The sequence below is a fragment of the Anastrepha ludens genome, chromosome 3 (assembly GCF_028408465.1).
Source record: "Anastrepha ludens isolate Willacy chromosome 3, idAnaLude1.1, whole genome shotgun sequence".
In the NCBI taxonomy this organism is placed as follows: Eukaryota; Metazoa; Arthropoda; class Insecta; order Diptera; family Tephritidae; genus Anastrepha; species Anastrepha ludens.
In genome coordinates, this window is record NC_071499.1 from 119,365,647 (window position 1) to 119,380,788 (window position 15,142).

At 34.9% G+C, this 15,142-nt stretch overlaps 1 protein-coding gene and 1 long non-coding RNA gene across 3 annotated transcripts in view; one reads left to right on the top strand and one right to left on the bottom strand.

Moving 5' to 3' along the window:
• Positions 1-15,142, bottom strand: part of LOC128858906 (putative metabolite transport protein HI_1104) — a 48,600-nt gene that overhangs the window by 14,873 nt on the left and 18,585 nt on the right. The window lies entirely within an intron of this gene.
• LOC128858907 (uncharacterized) lies at positions 6,089-12,768 on the top strand. 2 transcript variants are annotated; one of them, XR_008454069.1, is made up of 3 exons: positions 6,089-6,251; positions 6,327-6,548; positions 12,679-12,768. It is a non-coding gene; the product is annotated as an uncharacterized LOC128858907 (long non-coding RNA). The 2 variants fall into 2 exon arrangements; XR_008454070.1 differs by having other exon boundaries at positions 6,089-6,247.

The following is a 15,142-nucleotide window of genomic DNA, read 5'->3' on the forward strand; positions in this document are numbered from 1 at the left end:
GAGCGAAAGTGGTTTAAAAGGTGCTGCACTGCAACTTGTCGCTTCGCCAAACTGATGGCACCGTGGTGCGCATACGCGTCGAAAGGAGATGAATGCGAAGAGGAGTGCAGCCGGTGTGAAGGCAATTTAAAGAATTTGAGCTGCAAGGTGGCGCAAAAAGTGTCATGCGACTATCTTTTGTTTGTAATTTCAAATATATTAAAAAAATTAATTATATTAAAAAAAATTTAATTTGTTAGATACATAGTATAATTTTATTATGTTATATTATGCTGTGGTATGTTATGTTTTGTTTTGCTATCTTATTTTATTTCATTTTGTTTTGATTTAAGTTTTAATTTGTCAGATACATTTTATGTTGTATTATGTTATGTTGCGCTATGCTGTGTTGAGTTATGTTTAGTTTTGTTATCGTATTTTATTTAATTTTGTTTTGATTTCAGCTTTAATTTGTTAGATATATATGTAATATAATTAGTATAATTTTATTATGTTATGTTGTGTTATGCTATGCTTTGTGATGTTATGTTTTAGTTGGGTTTACTCTCATAATTCGATGTAATTCATTTTTACCTTATTTTATGTTCTACCTTTTTATTCTATTCCATTTTGTTTGATATGTAATTTTATTAAGTTTATTATGTTGTGTTATGTTATGTTCTTTTTTGCTATGCAACGTTATGTTTTGTTATGTACGCTTATTTTAGTTAATTTTTATATTGTCATATACAAACTTTTATTATGTTATGTTATGCTGTGTTATGCTATGCTCTGTTTTGCCACACTATGTTAAGTCTTGTAACATTGTTTTATTTAATTTTTGTTTTTATTTTTTATTCTATTTTGTATAATTTAATTTTTATTTATTTATTTAACTTATTTCACACATTTTATTTTATTTCATTATATCTTTTTACTATTTCATTTATTTTAATTTATTTAATTTTGCTTGCTGCAAAAATGGGCTAGGTATGCATTTCCAATGCCACAATGACAGACATCTGCTGCTGCCAACATGAGTGACACTTCGATTAATGTGTTGCGACAGTGGCGATGCTACGATTTGTCATTGCATTTTGATAACATATTTTCAAGAATAGAAACTGCAACCGATTTGGAAGAACAATACATTTTAAATGTCTAATATAGTCAATGGCAATTTGAAGTAAATATCAATTAGAGAATTCTTGAACTCTTGAACTGCAAAATGCATTCACTTCATACATTATACATACCCGTATATAATAAGGTGTACTTATTTATGTACATACTATGTATATACAAGTATAAAAAAACTGGGTTAGATTAGATGTAAGCCTTATAAGTGTAAATACCGCATTAATATCCATTTTAAGTAGAAGTCTACAGTTTTCATAAAAATTCCTACAACTTTGCCCTTTTAAGTGTCTGCTGTCTGGAAGCCTGAATAGTTTAAGCGGCTATCTCGCTTAACTAACCAAATTCTGTTAATGGCAATAGTAATCCAACTTAAATTTTTCGCCGTTTTATGAAATATGAAGAAACGGCGAAATTTCCAATCACTTGAACTGCCTCGAAATGTTAGAAAATTTTGAGGTTACTAAGAGGGCTTTACTATAGGTATGTATGTATTTACATAGGTATGTAATAAAGTTGGGCCAAACATCTAACAGAAGCTAACGCGCCAATTATTTATTTATTTTTTTTAATAAAGTGCATTTTAGGAACTTATTGACAATTTTTAACAATTTATTAGTTTCTTATTTATTTTTAATAATTTTTTCTAAGAAAATGTAGTTAATTCTATTGTATGGTTTTTGTACCATATAAATCGAGGCTTAAAACTTTGTGCAAATTAAAAAAAAAAATCAAAAAATTTCCTTCAGATATTCAAACCAATTCAGATATTTTAACCAGCTTTTTTTTAGTTTTATAGCCCATTGAAATTGAGTATTTTAAAGTGTAAGTTTGAAGTGGTTCTAAATTCGCTGTGATTTTTCAGAATTTGTTTTGCTGGCGGTTTTGCGTGTTTTCTTCCACATACGAAAAATGTTGCTTCATCTTTCATTTGAATGTACCAACAATCTTTGAAGCTATGAAACGTTTGGATTTGCAGAATTCATTACGCAAATGGCTTTACTTCATCAGCATTTCCTTATGTAATCGCCTAATCCTCATTGTAGAATTCACACATAATAATAACTGAAGCGCTCTTATTTGATATAGAACAAGCATATTTGCTTTAGGTGAAACTTGCATAGCTCATTTTGCAACTGGTATAATTGTAGTCACTTTGCAACTAGTGTGACTGCGCCCATTAAATATCAGAATGTTTCTTGACCAGTTGAGTTTTTCACTGCAGGAATCGTCAAAAAATTATAATAAATATGAGTGTATTTCAAATATTGTGTTAAGCCATCTACAACCAAGGTACTAATCGTTTTTTTTTTTGTAAAGTGAGTATACAAACGCACGCTACACCTTTACAGCTAATAATTTAAAAAAGGGCTTAACCCTTCAATTTATTATTTTTATCATAAAAACAAAACGTCTGACTTATAAAAACAATATTTATCTCCAATAAGAATACATCGTTACATAAAGAAAACAAAAACAATAACAAAATTGCACATGCGTCTGTGCACTTAAGGGAGTAGTGCATAAATTAGCTATGTAACCGGTTCACTGCGCCAGTAGTGCAAGTGTCGTTGCGGTCAAGTGTGCACACCTACCTGCATTATTAATTTTTTTTAACGTAATTTTAAAATCAGAATTAACTGGTGGTTTTGCGCCTTCTCAAAAATACCGTTTTCCTGTTAAGCAGAATTGTGAATTAACGACAAGCCTCGTGCTTGGCCACATAGGTATATTTTTTAGAACAAGTAACCTGAAAGGGACGCATTTCTGAGTATACTTAATTTTTTACCGCACTCTGGCAAAACATGCAAATATTTACCTAAAAAGAGATCACAGACGTACAAATCTGGGGTCATAAATCACATGAGGGAATAGTCTAAAAACCGGAAAGTATAATAAAAAAAAAGATGAATTATTTAATTGCGAATTGTAGTCTATGAAAATTTACTTCACTACGATTTTCAATATTTAACTCGCTTGTTGCCAGCTGCACTTGCATTGCTTGTGCCTGTGGCCACATGCAGGAAGTCTGAAACTACAGCACGCAGTCATTTTTCTTGCAGTTTTAGTTATTTTTGTTTTTGCTTTTTTACTTCATTTTGGGGTTTTTCACAGATTTCGTTTTCTTTACTTCTTTCTGGATTCAAGTTTCTGCAGCCGACCTGTTTTGCCATAATCACGAACATTCTCGCTTAAAGTAAAATGACTCAAAGACAGGTTAAATTTTTATGTTTGGCAAAGTTTATTACCCAAATAAATGATACGTATGGAATACTGCCGAAAAGACGGTATCTGGCTGAGAACATAGATTTGCCAGAGTTAATTGAAGGTAAACGAGTTGAAGATTCGGGCAGAGTTTGTCTTGAAAGCTGTGGTATACATTAATTTTGATGTGGCGCTACAAGTAAAGGGACTTACAATTTTGTGGCAGTAAATGGTATTTAAGCGATTGAACTCCACAAGAGGCACATATTTTCTCGCCTTATAGAAGAGCATCAATTAGGCTCCTAAATTTGGATAGAGAGCGCTTACGAACACTCCCTGAATGATAAATGGAACATTGTAGCCTTAGTTAGTAGTAGAAACTAGATCTGCGGTTTTTACGAGCTTTACGTTGAAACGCCAGAACACATACGCTGCAAATATACAGCTCTCGCAAGATGAACACGCACGCACACCTAGGTAATGCGACTCTAAATCCATTGGTGGTTTGATTGTACCCCGTAATTAGTGATCGCAAGGTCCCAATCCCTCGATAGTTAAATGCAAATCAAAATGGGGCCAGTCACCAGAAGACCGGTGAACGCGTAAGTTGATCCCATGGATTAACGAATGGATCTGCGGAAAACAAGGAAACGTTGATTTTTTCCTGATGCAGCTTTTAAGCTGCAGACGCGGATGCTTCCAAAAATATCTGCATCATCTAGTCTTAACTGGTAGACCTTATTGCGCAGAATGCTTTGACGAAGTGGAGACTGCCGGACAGGTGGCCTTTTATTGCATCAGGTTCACTAAGGAACGGAAGGACCTAGCAAACAAAACTGGTGTGTTTCTAACGCCAAATAATCTAGTTCCACAAAAGCTTGAGTCGGATGAAAAGTGGACGTACAAGCTTTTGCAACTCGAATTGTCATGGAACTTCACAACATTAATTGAAGCCAAGGAATGATGCTGTACGAACGCAGCAGCAAGAACAACTGCCGTGTTGATAAAATGTTGTAAATGTAACTGACGATTGAGCTTATTGCTCACTATGGCCTTCATAATTAATTACTAAATCCGCAGCCCTGTAGGATGAACCGTCAGACTTGAGGTGTTTTTAGTGACTAAGGCTTTCGATTGCTTTTAAACCTCATAAAAAAAAAAGAAAACCAGTGCTCATCGCTCACTCATCCTCTGTCTGAGAAGAACTTTTGTTACCATCCTATCAGACCTTTTCTGGAAATTTGCTTGTTTTGTTGGTGTCAGAACTGCGCCAATGGCTGTCATGAGATTTACCCTATGGCCAGAAAGTATCGGAAATGTTAAAACAAAACAGAGTTAAATTTCAGGAAAATTTATTTTATCCCTGTCAAAATATGACGCGTCTGAGGCCACACACATGTGCCAACGTTTAATCTAGTCCTCCATGCACCCCTGATAGGCCGACGAAGGGATGACCTTCAGCTCGATCGTCGCATTTTTTTGATCTCCTCTATCGACAGAAATCTCCTTTCACGAAGTGCTAAATAAAAAGAAGTCGCAAGGGGCCATATCAGGTGAATACGGTGCTTGCCCGATAGTATTTGCTTGGTGTTTGGTCAAATAATCCAGCACAATTTGGGCCCGGTGCGATGGCGCGTTGTCATCATGCAAAATCAAAGAATTGTTTGCCCACATTTCCGGCCGTTTGCGACGTACAGCATCTCTCAAACGCTTCAAACCGGATAAATAATATATTTTATTGACTGTCTGGCCCGATGGAACAGTCAACATCATCTTCCGGGTACTTTCTGACCATAGGGTATTACTGAGAGCCTTGATGTATCCGACAGTTCGCGCTATACTTGGCTCTAAAATTGGATTCGGTCGAATTGGGCCATACAAAAGTAACCGCAGTTTGCCAACTCATTAGCCAGTTCGTTGCCTTGAACACCACAATGTCCCGGCACCCAGATGAGTTCAAGCTTATTTCGCCAGGCAACAGAGTTAAGCCTCAACTTAACTTACATTCCTGAACAATTTTTGTAGAAATGCGAGCGGCTTCTAAGGCCTGTAAAGCAGTTTTGCTATCACTGTAAACCCTGAACACAACAACAAGAACAAAAATAAATACATTTTCGCGTATGTGTGTACACATGTATGTGTTCTAATTAGTGTATAGTGAGATGCGCTTAAAAGATACGAACAATCGTTTGGCCGCACTTACAAAGAAGGCGAAGTGCTCTGAGAAGGTATTGCATTAAATAGACCAACGGGTCGCACAAAAAATTCCAATACAGTCGAAAGCATTGAAGACCACTTATTGCAACATTATAAGGATTTGCTCGCGTGTTGGAAAGCAATTAGGCATACATCCATACATTCATACATGCATGTATGCACAATCCATATAAGTGTGTGTAGAGTTCTTAAAATAAATTAGCACAGCAATTACTTAGACCATAAAACATCATTTTCTTATTAACTTAAATGACAAATTGCATGCTGATGCTGCGCGTGTAAGCATTTATTGAATACGAGAATTTCAAAAATTTTTCAAATGACACAATTTTTGAATAATTTTGCATTTTCTCTCACCTATTTTTCTCTAATTGAATGCTGTTTTAATGTAATTTTAAGTAGTTTATCGCGCGCTTATAATTATTTGAATTAACTACACATATGCATACCTATGTATGCACATGTATGTATGTAAATATGTATGTATGTATGCATGCATGTATATCCATCAATGCAGCCACTATCAAGGTTAACCGGTTGCTCCCTTCATTCAACGTTTGCATACAACTCAATACAGTTTTATTGAAATTCATATAAAGGCGTTTATTTATAGCTGCTTAACGTTGTGCCAATACGAGTGCGCTAGGCAAGAATCAATTAATAACTATAAAAAAGTACTTACATAAAAAAAAATCATAACTACGAGTGGGTAAGTGAGTATTATAATTTTGATATTTTTATATTGTAGTTAGACAGATATGTTTAGACTTTGATATCTGTTTTTCTAGAAGCAAGTTTATGAAATGCGCATGCGCGCGCACCGTTCATTCTTGTGCTTACGTATTTGATTTATGGCAACAGGTGTGAATTGATAAAGAAAATACTATCGTGCATGACAACAGTCACCGGAATTACAGACACCAAGCGCAGCTGTTCGGCCAGATGTGAGGCGTTCGACAGTGGCGGAGGTGTGCATGGAGGAGGAATGAGGAGAAATGATTTGCAAAAATGTGAGAAAATGAAAAATGTAAAAAAAAAATCTGAGAAACTTTTAATTGTATATATTTTAATATTAAAATGTAGAATTTGCTGATTGCATGCTTACAGATAACGATTAAAAAACAAAGAACAAAAAACAAAAAAAAAAAAATAAATTACGTGGAAAATAGACGTTGAATAGACATGAATAGACGTTGCCCATTAATGTAAAAGTCGAAGTAACAGGTGTGCAATTGTATAAAGCCCCATTTAAATGTCATATACAGTCAGCGTTATGGCCCACCTACAACCGCAAACAAACGTCAATGCACACGACAAATATGAAACGAAGTGATGCCTGCAGACTTACGACGGTGATAACTGGTTTTTGTTCTATTGGGGAACAGACAGCCAAAATGGGCATCTCTTACAACGCACACTGTCACAATTGACCAGTCAACCAGAGAAAAAGGAAATTATCCGCCACTTCGTCTGTGAATGCCTCTCCTTATGTAAGGAGAGAATGTCAAACCTTGGCAAACTACTGTTCGAGTGGTCTCGAAAAACCGTCTGGCTTAGACTGGATATAGTCATGTTGTAAATAACCATGAATCGCCACTTTAACCAACCAACCTGCAGTTAGATTAGATTTGATTAGATTTGTAGGGGGTTGGACAAGTCCATGCACTCAGTCAGGAGACCATTGTACTACACCTGGATAGATTTCAGTAGAAAGAATAGAGAGATATGAAAGATAAAATGTGAGTGGTAAGATGGAAAAATTAGTTTGAAGTCACTCTACCACAAATCTCTTGGATTCATTGATGATGGAAGAGTATGAACTTTATCCATACTACAGCTACAGAGAAAATGCAGCCATATGCTGACCACACTCGTTGTGCTGTGATTACACAAACCAGTACTCTCAGGTCCTTTCTGCTGAGAATTTGTTGCTGATTATTCTGATATCCTGAAAATCTGCTGAGTCTAAATCCGAGGTCCGAATGGCTAGATTAGCGCGGTTTTTCTGAGATAATCTCAAGTAACTGCCAAAAATTCAAAGTACAGGCTTACATGAATTACAGGCTTTTTTCAAAATATTTGTCCCCGATGAGTTCAAATCCGAAGTCCGAATTGATCGATTTTTCTTGGGTAATCTCAAAAAACTACTCAATATCACGTACTAGATGCCCAAAAACTCTTTTTCCTAACGTATTTGTTCCTGCTGAGACTGCATTCAAAGTTTGAATCACTAAATTGATCGATTATCGCAAAAACCACTAGAAAAACATTATTTAAAGGAAAAAAAATCTTTTTTCCAATTTTTTTTCACCCGAATTCAGAATTGCCAGAATGGTTTTTTCTTTATAAATAATCTCATGAAATTGAACTAAAGTACAAAAATTATTTTTCCCATTGCATTTGTCTTCGCTGTCCGTCCGAGTCCAAAGTCTGAATCGCAAGTTTGGTCGGTTTTTTTCTCAAAAATTACTATAGGACGAAAATCCTTCACCAAAATGAATTTATTCTTACTATCCGTCCGAATCCGATGTCTGAATCGCTAAATTGGATCGATAATCCCTAAAACTACTAAAAAATATGAATTAAAGACGAACAAAAACCTTCTTTCCGAAGTATTATATTTTGTCCTGATGAGTCAGACATTTAGATTATCTAAAAAAATAATCAACAAAACAAATTTTCCACCCCGCTACGTCCGAATTTGAAATTCTCATTGCTGAATTGGATCGATTTTTTTCTTTTTTTGGTAATCTCAAAAAAAAAAAATTTATTCAAAGGAAAAAAGTAATTTTTTCTGTATATTTTCCATAATCTCTACTAAAACCATCATTTAAAGGCAAAAAAGTAGGTAATTTTTTCATTGAGTGAAATCCGAAGGCTGCATCGTCCGATTTTTAGAAAATTTCATAAAATACTAAAAAAAACGCGGAAAAAAGGCAACAAAATATATTTTACCCAATGTATTTGTCGCTGCCAAATCCGAATCTGGAGCCCGAATTGTTGGATTGGCAGTTTGGGAAACTTTTGCTTATCTTTATGTGGGAAAAGTCTTATGAGTATTTCAAGTTAGGAGTTAAAATATTCTAATTTACAAGAAATTACAATATTATTATTTTTTTTTTTGATTTTTATGCTAGAAATGTGTGCTGAAATTCGTATGCAGTGTGGGCGCGAAGTGCTGAGAAGTTGGCAACACTAAGCTTTGTCGCTAGTTATCAGCACCCGGTGCATGCGCTTTAATAATGACTTAGACCTCAACTCACTCCACTCACATGTAAAAATGATTCATTTGAGATTAAAATTCTTATTAAAAGTTTTTAGTGGTTCGTCTAAGCTCAGCGGATTTGATAATAAAAATTTTATTATATTGTTTTTGTGTGGAAAATTAGCTTGGCGATAGAATAAAAAGGCGTAAAACGATGATTAATTCATTAGCATTTGTCGCTGGTAAATAATTATAAAATGTTGTGCATTGAATTAGTTTAGCCGCAAATTATACATTTTAATTAAATGCAGTCCACTTGCTCGCATGCGTTTGTGCATTGTACATACCTATTTACATATTCGTTATGGGCAAGCATTTGAATATCTAAGTGTGCAAGTTTGTATGTGGCATGACTTTCAATTTTAGTTTTTTTATTCACTTTAATTTCACTAGTCTTTTTTCTGTGTCATTGTCTGATTTACCGATTTAATTACATAACACACACACACACACACACACGTATTCATATACGTATCGAACGCTTGGGTATTTAGCAAGCGTCATGCTTCAACGCTTGATTAGCGGTGGTCAAATAAAAATTGGAACTAGAACCGGCTAACCGGTACTTAGTAAGAATTGCGTAATATGTAAAGTTTTATGTACCTTTTCATGTTCGTGTTGGTACTCCAACACTGTAGTGATTTCTCTTTCTATTTTGAAAAATGCAAAATTATGTAATAATTTAGTAAATACTGGGGCTTGAAATTCATTATGTATTCATACAATACACCCAAAGTGGGTAGAAACTGTAACTGTTTTCAAGTCGCTAATTTACCTTAAAGCCCATAACTAAGTCCATCGTAGGCTCGATTTTTCTCGATTGCGTGTTTGCACCTTCGAGTCTTGCTTTTCACAATTCTACATATTTACGTTCTCACAACAATCGGCTCTACGTTACTAGAACGACCTGGGTGTATATTTGGCCAAGGAGTGTCCTTGCAGCAGAATTCTACGACCAGCTAATAATGACTTACCACGTATTTCTACAGGCAAGCACTCATCACCGGAAACTGTTTTTTTGTTTCCTTGTTCACTCCTCTCGGGAGCATAGGGCATCGGTAAGACTTGGTTGGTTCCGTTAATCTATTTGATTTCTGACAGGGTAGGTGATTGGCATGCCACTACCAGTACTAAATGGTGGGAATACCCACCTATCGTTGCTTAGGAACAACGCCTTCTTATTGCTTGAGGCCCCATCTGTGTTTCACATTTGTTTGGCAGAAGGATCGCACAGATGGTTGAGGACTTCGCTAAATTTGGTGTATCTGCGCTATTACCGCGGTTGCCCGCTTCCTCTTGCTGGTGCCACTGATGCAATGTGTAACTGTGTGTTTTTCTTTGTTGTTGCTTTTTTAGTAGCCACAATGCAAATGATGCGCTGGCTATTGTGCAGAGTAAGGATGGAAAGGATAAGTTTTTTTGTTTGGGCTTGAGGAATGAGATGTTATTTTTTTCTTTTTCTTGTTTTTTTTTTTTTGTTTAGAAGCAGGGAAAGTAGGCAAATTTGGAAAAGTACGAGCAACGTGCTTTACGTGGGATTCAAGCCCACAACCTCTGGGATGGCAGACTAGTGCACTTACGATAGACACCGGAAACTTATGTCAACTAAAAATTGCCAATTGGAGGCCATTCGTTGTCCAAAATCTGTCTAAAGGTAGTTGTGCCTATGTTGAAGGTAGTGGAGAGAGACTTTACTTTTCACTCAGGAAGTATGCCTCGTTCTCGTAAGCATGGAAATACGCAAATTCCGAGGCTAGAGGTTGTGGCTATGCTAGGCGAGATTGTGGAAACTGTGTGAAATCACAGAAGTTTACATGTTTCTATTTGTGACAGTCACGCCATCCTAGAGGCATCAATCAACCCTCTAACTACCAAATGCCCAAAAAATTCTAGTAATTAAAATGTACAAGCACTCCGGAAATAAGGGAGTATCAGAAAATAGACATCCCATTTTGAGCAGAAAAGGGAGGAAATTTGCCAAGAAAAGGCTCTTTTCCGCCATTCTTTGCTTGCAACCAGTCATCATAGTTCTTCCTACTTCGGTTTATGAAATCATCGATCGATCCCGAAGTTACCCTTTTTTTGCTCAATCATGACTCGTAGGCATTAAACTAACGCTTATTTTTTAACCTCTCGACAGCTCAGTTCATATCAGAGGTGATTTCGTTATCCAGTTGGTGTACATCTGTCACGTATTCTAAGGTTATGATTTTTTTTTGTCGGCACAGACTAGTAAGTGCACCACTCAGAGACAATTAAATCCATTGTACTGAAGAAGCTTATGGTGCTTTCAGTGAAGGAGATCACTAATCACCTAGGGTTTGCTTCGTCTCATTCCTCTGTGCGGCTTGCGAAAAAGGCGAGACGGTATAATGGCGCGGTATGGCGGTATGGTCTTTAGTCAGTCTTGCTTATGGCGGTTTCGAGGCGAGCATCTTCGACAATCGATAATCTATTAAAATTTTTGTAATAGACAGCCGGCGACGTTATTCGGGATTATTGGCGCAGTTAATTTTATTAAAATTGCAGTGTGACAGACGGTTATTACACGGATTATAGCTATTTTGCTTATTGTACAGTTTAGTCAGTAAAGGATTGGCCGCGGACAACAAATACCGGTATAAGCTGCACTGATACTAAAAAATAATTATTTATTCCAAAGAAAAAATCTGAAATTACAATTTCTCAAACTACTCCGAAACATCATAGCAATTAATGTAATTTAGCATTGCAATCTAATAGCATCGCATCCGGTCTTTCTTGTTCATCTCTTTAAAAGTTTAATCATTTTTCATTCACAATAGATATTAGCTATCATTTTTCGGCAATGCTGCCAGCGAAAATTTCCCTAATCCACTTAAATTATGAGAGTTAAATCTAGTTGCAAATCCCAATGAGGATTGCTCTTAATTCCTGAGATAATTCCGCACTAAGTAGTTATGCCCGATTAATGCCACCGTCTGCCTAGGATATACCTAAAGAAATAGGAACTACTATTTTCTTGAGAGTTTTTTTACTGCATTCAGGCTCATTAATAAGTGCTAAGTTCTGTTTCCGCTTCGGTGCCAGTTGTAGTTTCTTAACACTCCGATAAAAAAGTTCCTCATGACAATATTTAGAAAGTCTTTGCTTAAACATGCCGCTACTGCATTAGCGATCAAAACAAAGCTCGTGATATCTGTCGCAAAGTTTTTAATATTTTTTTCACTTCACTTCATTTTACATTGGCGCCAGAAACTTGCGGATACAGTTGTTTGCATTCACTCAACTATTTCGCCGAGCAACAAATACGCGCACTTAGATGCTAATTGAAACTTTCGCAAAGCTGCCAAATATAGCTGCTAATTGTCACTTGCGTAAGGAGAAGTTGCATAGGCGACGAAGTTTTGCAGTGTTGATTTACATATTTCACACCTTTTGAAGCTGTTGATCAGTAACATATTTATGTACGCGATTACTTTCGTTTTTCATTGACAAATGCAAGTTTATAAAATGAAATACAAATACAAGCAATAAAATGTTACTTTCCGGCAATGATAAGCCAAGTACATACATATGTATATATCCTGCAGTGAAACCTGGTTAGAAAAAATACTTGTAAATGGTAGAATTTTCTGATTAAAGTCGAACTAGTCCGAAAAATACCAGATTTGTACCGATTATAAAACGATTTTGTTTATGCCTATTTTATTTGACTTAAACTTTTTAATACAATTTTATTTATGTATTTTTTAAATTATTAGAATGAGCGCATATTCAATTATATATTAAGTATAATTCAGAATATACCGCGCTTCGCCAACAAAAAAATATTTAAAATTGTTGGGAAAGACAAAAAAATATTACTTATTTTACTGGAAATCGTTTACTTTTAGTGTCACTTGAGGCACTTCAACCAGACTGGCATTTCAACCGTTTCACCTACCTACCTAGAGGGAACTGCGCAATTTCTGGTGGAAGGTTGGTGAACATATTTCAAGAAACTGGTTCTCTCGATGATAGTGGCATTCCAAAAACTGGGTGTTCTGTCGTGGATAGAAAAATAGACCAAAAATTTGATGTTTTGGCGAGGATAAAAAAAGGTCTGGCAGATCAAAAACTGGACGTTCTGTTGAGAACGATCTGGACGATCTCGATAATTATACATTCGGCAATCGACTGTTTTGTCCGGATTTTACCTATAGACGTGCTCTTGGTGAACATTTAAATGATGTAATTTGTATATAATTTTTTCATAATTTCACATAATTGTTAAGTGCCGTATTTTGAATAAAAATAGTGAAATCTGAAAGCATCTAAATTTTTACGTGTTTAATTTTAAAACAACATCTAAGCTTGTATTCTAAAAGACTTTCGTAGAAATGTTTCGGAAAAATGGTAAGATTTTAATACTTGAGCGAAAATATTTATTTTTAACACGTTGAGCGCGACCCTGGGGACCGTCGTGCACTTTTCGTAAGACCGACTGTATTAAAGTTAAAAGACTGTATAAAGTTATTGATGCATTCTAAGCAAAAGTGTGGCTGGGACTTGCAAAATGTAACAACTTTTTTTGTGAAATTCTTGGCTTTCTAATACCCAAATAGTCTTGAATTTTCATCATAACAACTAGAACAGTATTTCCAAACTTTATGGACGTTTTTCTTTCTGTAATTTATGAAAAAAATGTTCCTTCTCGAAGTGAGATTTGTTCATATAATCGCTGTGTCAGTCCACTTACTAATTGTCTCCGAAATTCCGTAAGTCACATTTTTTGTCCGGTTGCTTCTTGAAGGGTGCACAGGGAATTGATTGCTGATAATATTGTCTCATATTATACTAACAGAGCGACCGCTTTCTGGAAGGCGAGAGAAAAGGCGAGGCGCTCAACGTGTTAAAACAACATCCAAGCGCGTCTTTTCAAAGACCCATTATTTGAAGCCTTAAGCAGAAATGTTTCGCAAAAATATTAAGATTTTAAGACTTTGCCAAAATATTTATTTTAAAACAACATCTAAGCACGTCTTTCGAATGACCCTTTATTTTATGCCTTCGCAAAAAAATTTCGGCAAAATATTAAGATTTTAAGACTTGAGCCAAAATATTTTAGAAAAATATTCAGCGTTACGAGGGTAGCTTTACGGTACTGAAAGTAGCTCCAAAAATCTAATTTTTTTAATTCTTTTGATGAAATTTTCCAAAAATTTTGGGTAGATATTTTAAGCTTAAACTCTTTATCAACTGAAACGACTTTTTGGAAAAAATATTTTTGAAAATAATTTTTGTTAAAAAAAATTTGTTATATTATAAATTTTATCACAAAAAATTTTATCATACATTTTTGTATAAAAAACCAATTTTTTTGAGTTATTTCCAAATGGGTGCGCTCACTTAAATCTTCATATTTTTCTGCTATATTCTGGCGAAAGTCTTAAATTATAAAAAAAATACATATAATTCCGGTAAAAAATCGCAACTTTTTTTTTAATTTTTAATTCTCCTTTCTTTAATTCTATTGTTTACCTACATACATTTTTGTATTTGTATTTAATTTATCAAATGTGCAATATCCGCTAACATTGCTATGCTCGCCTTGTCTCTTATGTATGTATGTAATGTATGTAAGAAGTGATTATCTGTCACTATGTTAACCTTGAGTCAATGTTAAGAAATCAGGCGCTGTGCATAAGTTTTTAAATAGTAGCAAGAAATAAAGGAGCACTCACTTAAATTGTCTACAACACGCAATGTTTAATAATGAGACAAGGAACGAACATACATACCTACATACTAACACATCCATATATAACTAAGTACATTTCTAACAAGCAAATAAATGCACCAACACTTGATCGATAGATATCTTACCACATAGACACCTGACTAGTTACATACTAACTAAAGAAAAGTGCCAGGCTTTTAAATGTTAGGTATGCAGCTCCCGACTCTGCATAATCGTAGGTACACATCTTACATACATTATTAATTACAATGTATCCGCACTTACTATGCATTGCTAGACTGTTATATAGTAGTATGCATAGATATGTACATACATACATACATACATATGTGCATTCATGTATGAGTATGTATATATTACTAATTGTTGCCAATTAACGTCCATTTATATTCGTATCACAAATTACGTGTAATGATCTGCATAGTCGCGCATTGCATTTTCTCAATACCAAAGGTGTTTTCCCGTTAACAGAATTGCACTTAGGAGCTGACTTTTTAAAGCAGTGTAATTAAAAAAAATTATGTTTAATAGTAAAATGCATGTATTCTATATATGAGTATGCAATATAAGTACATACTAGCATATTTATATTTTTATAATTGCCTAGTTACACTTAA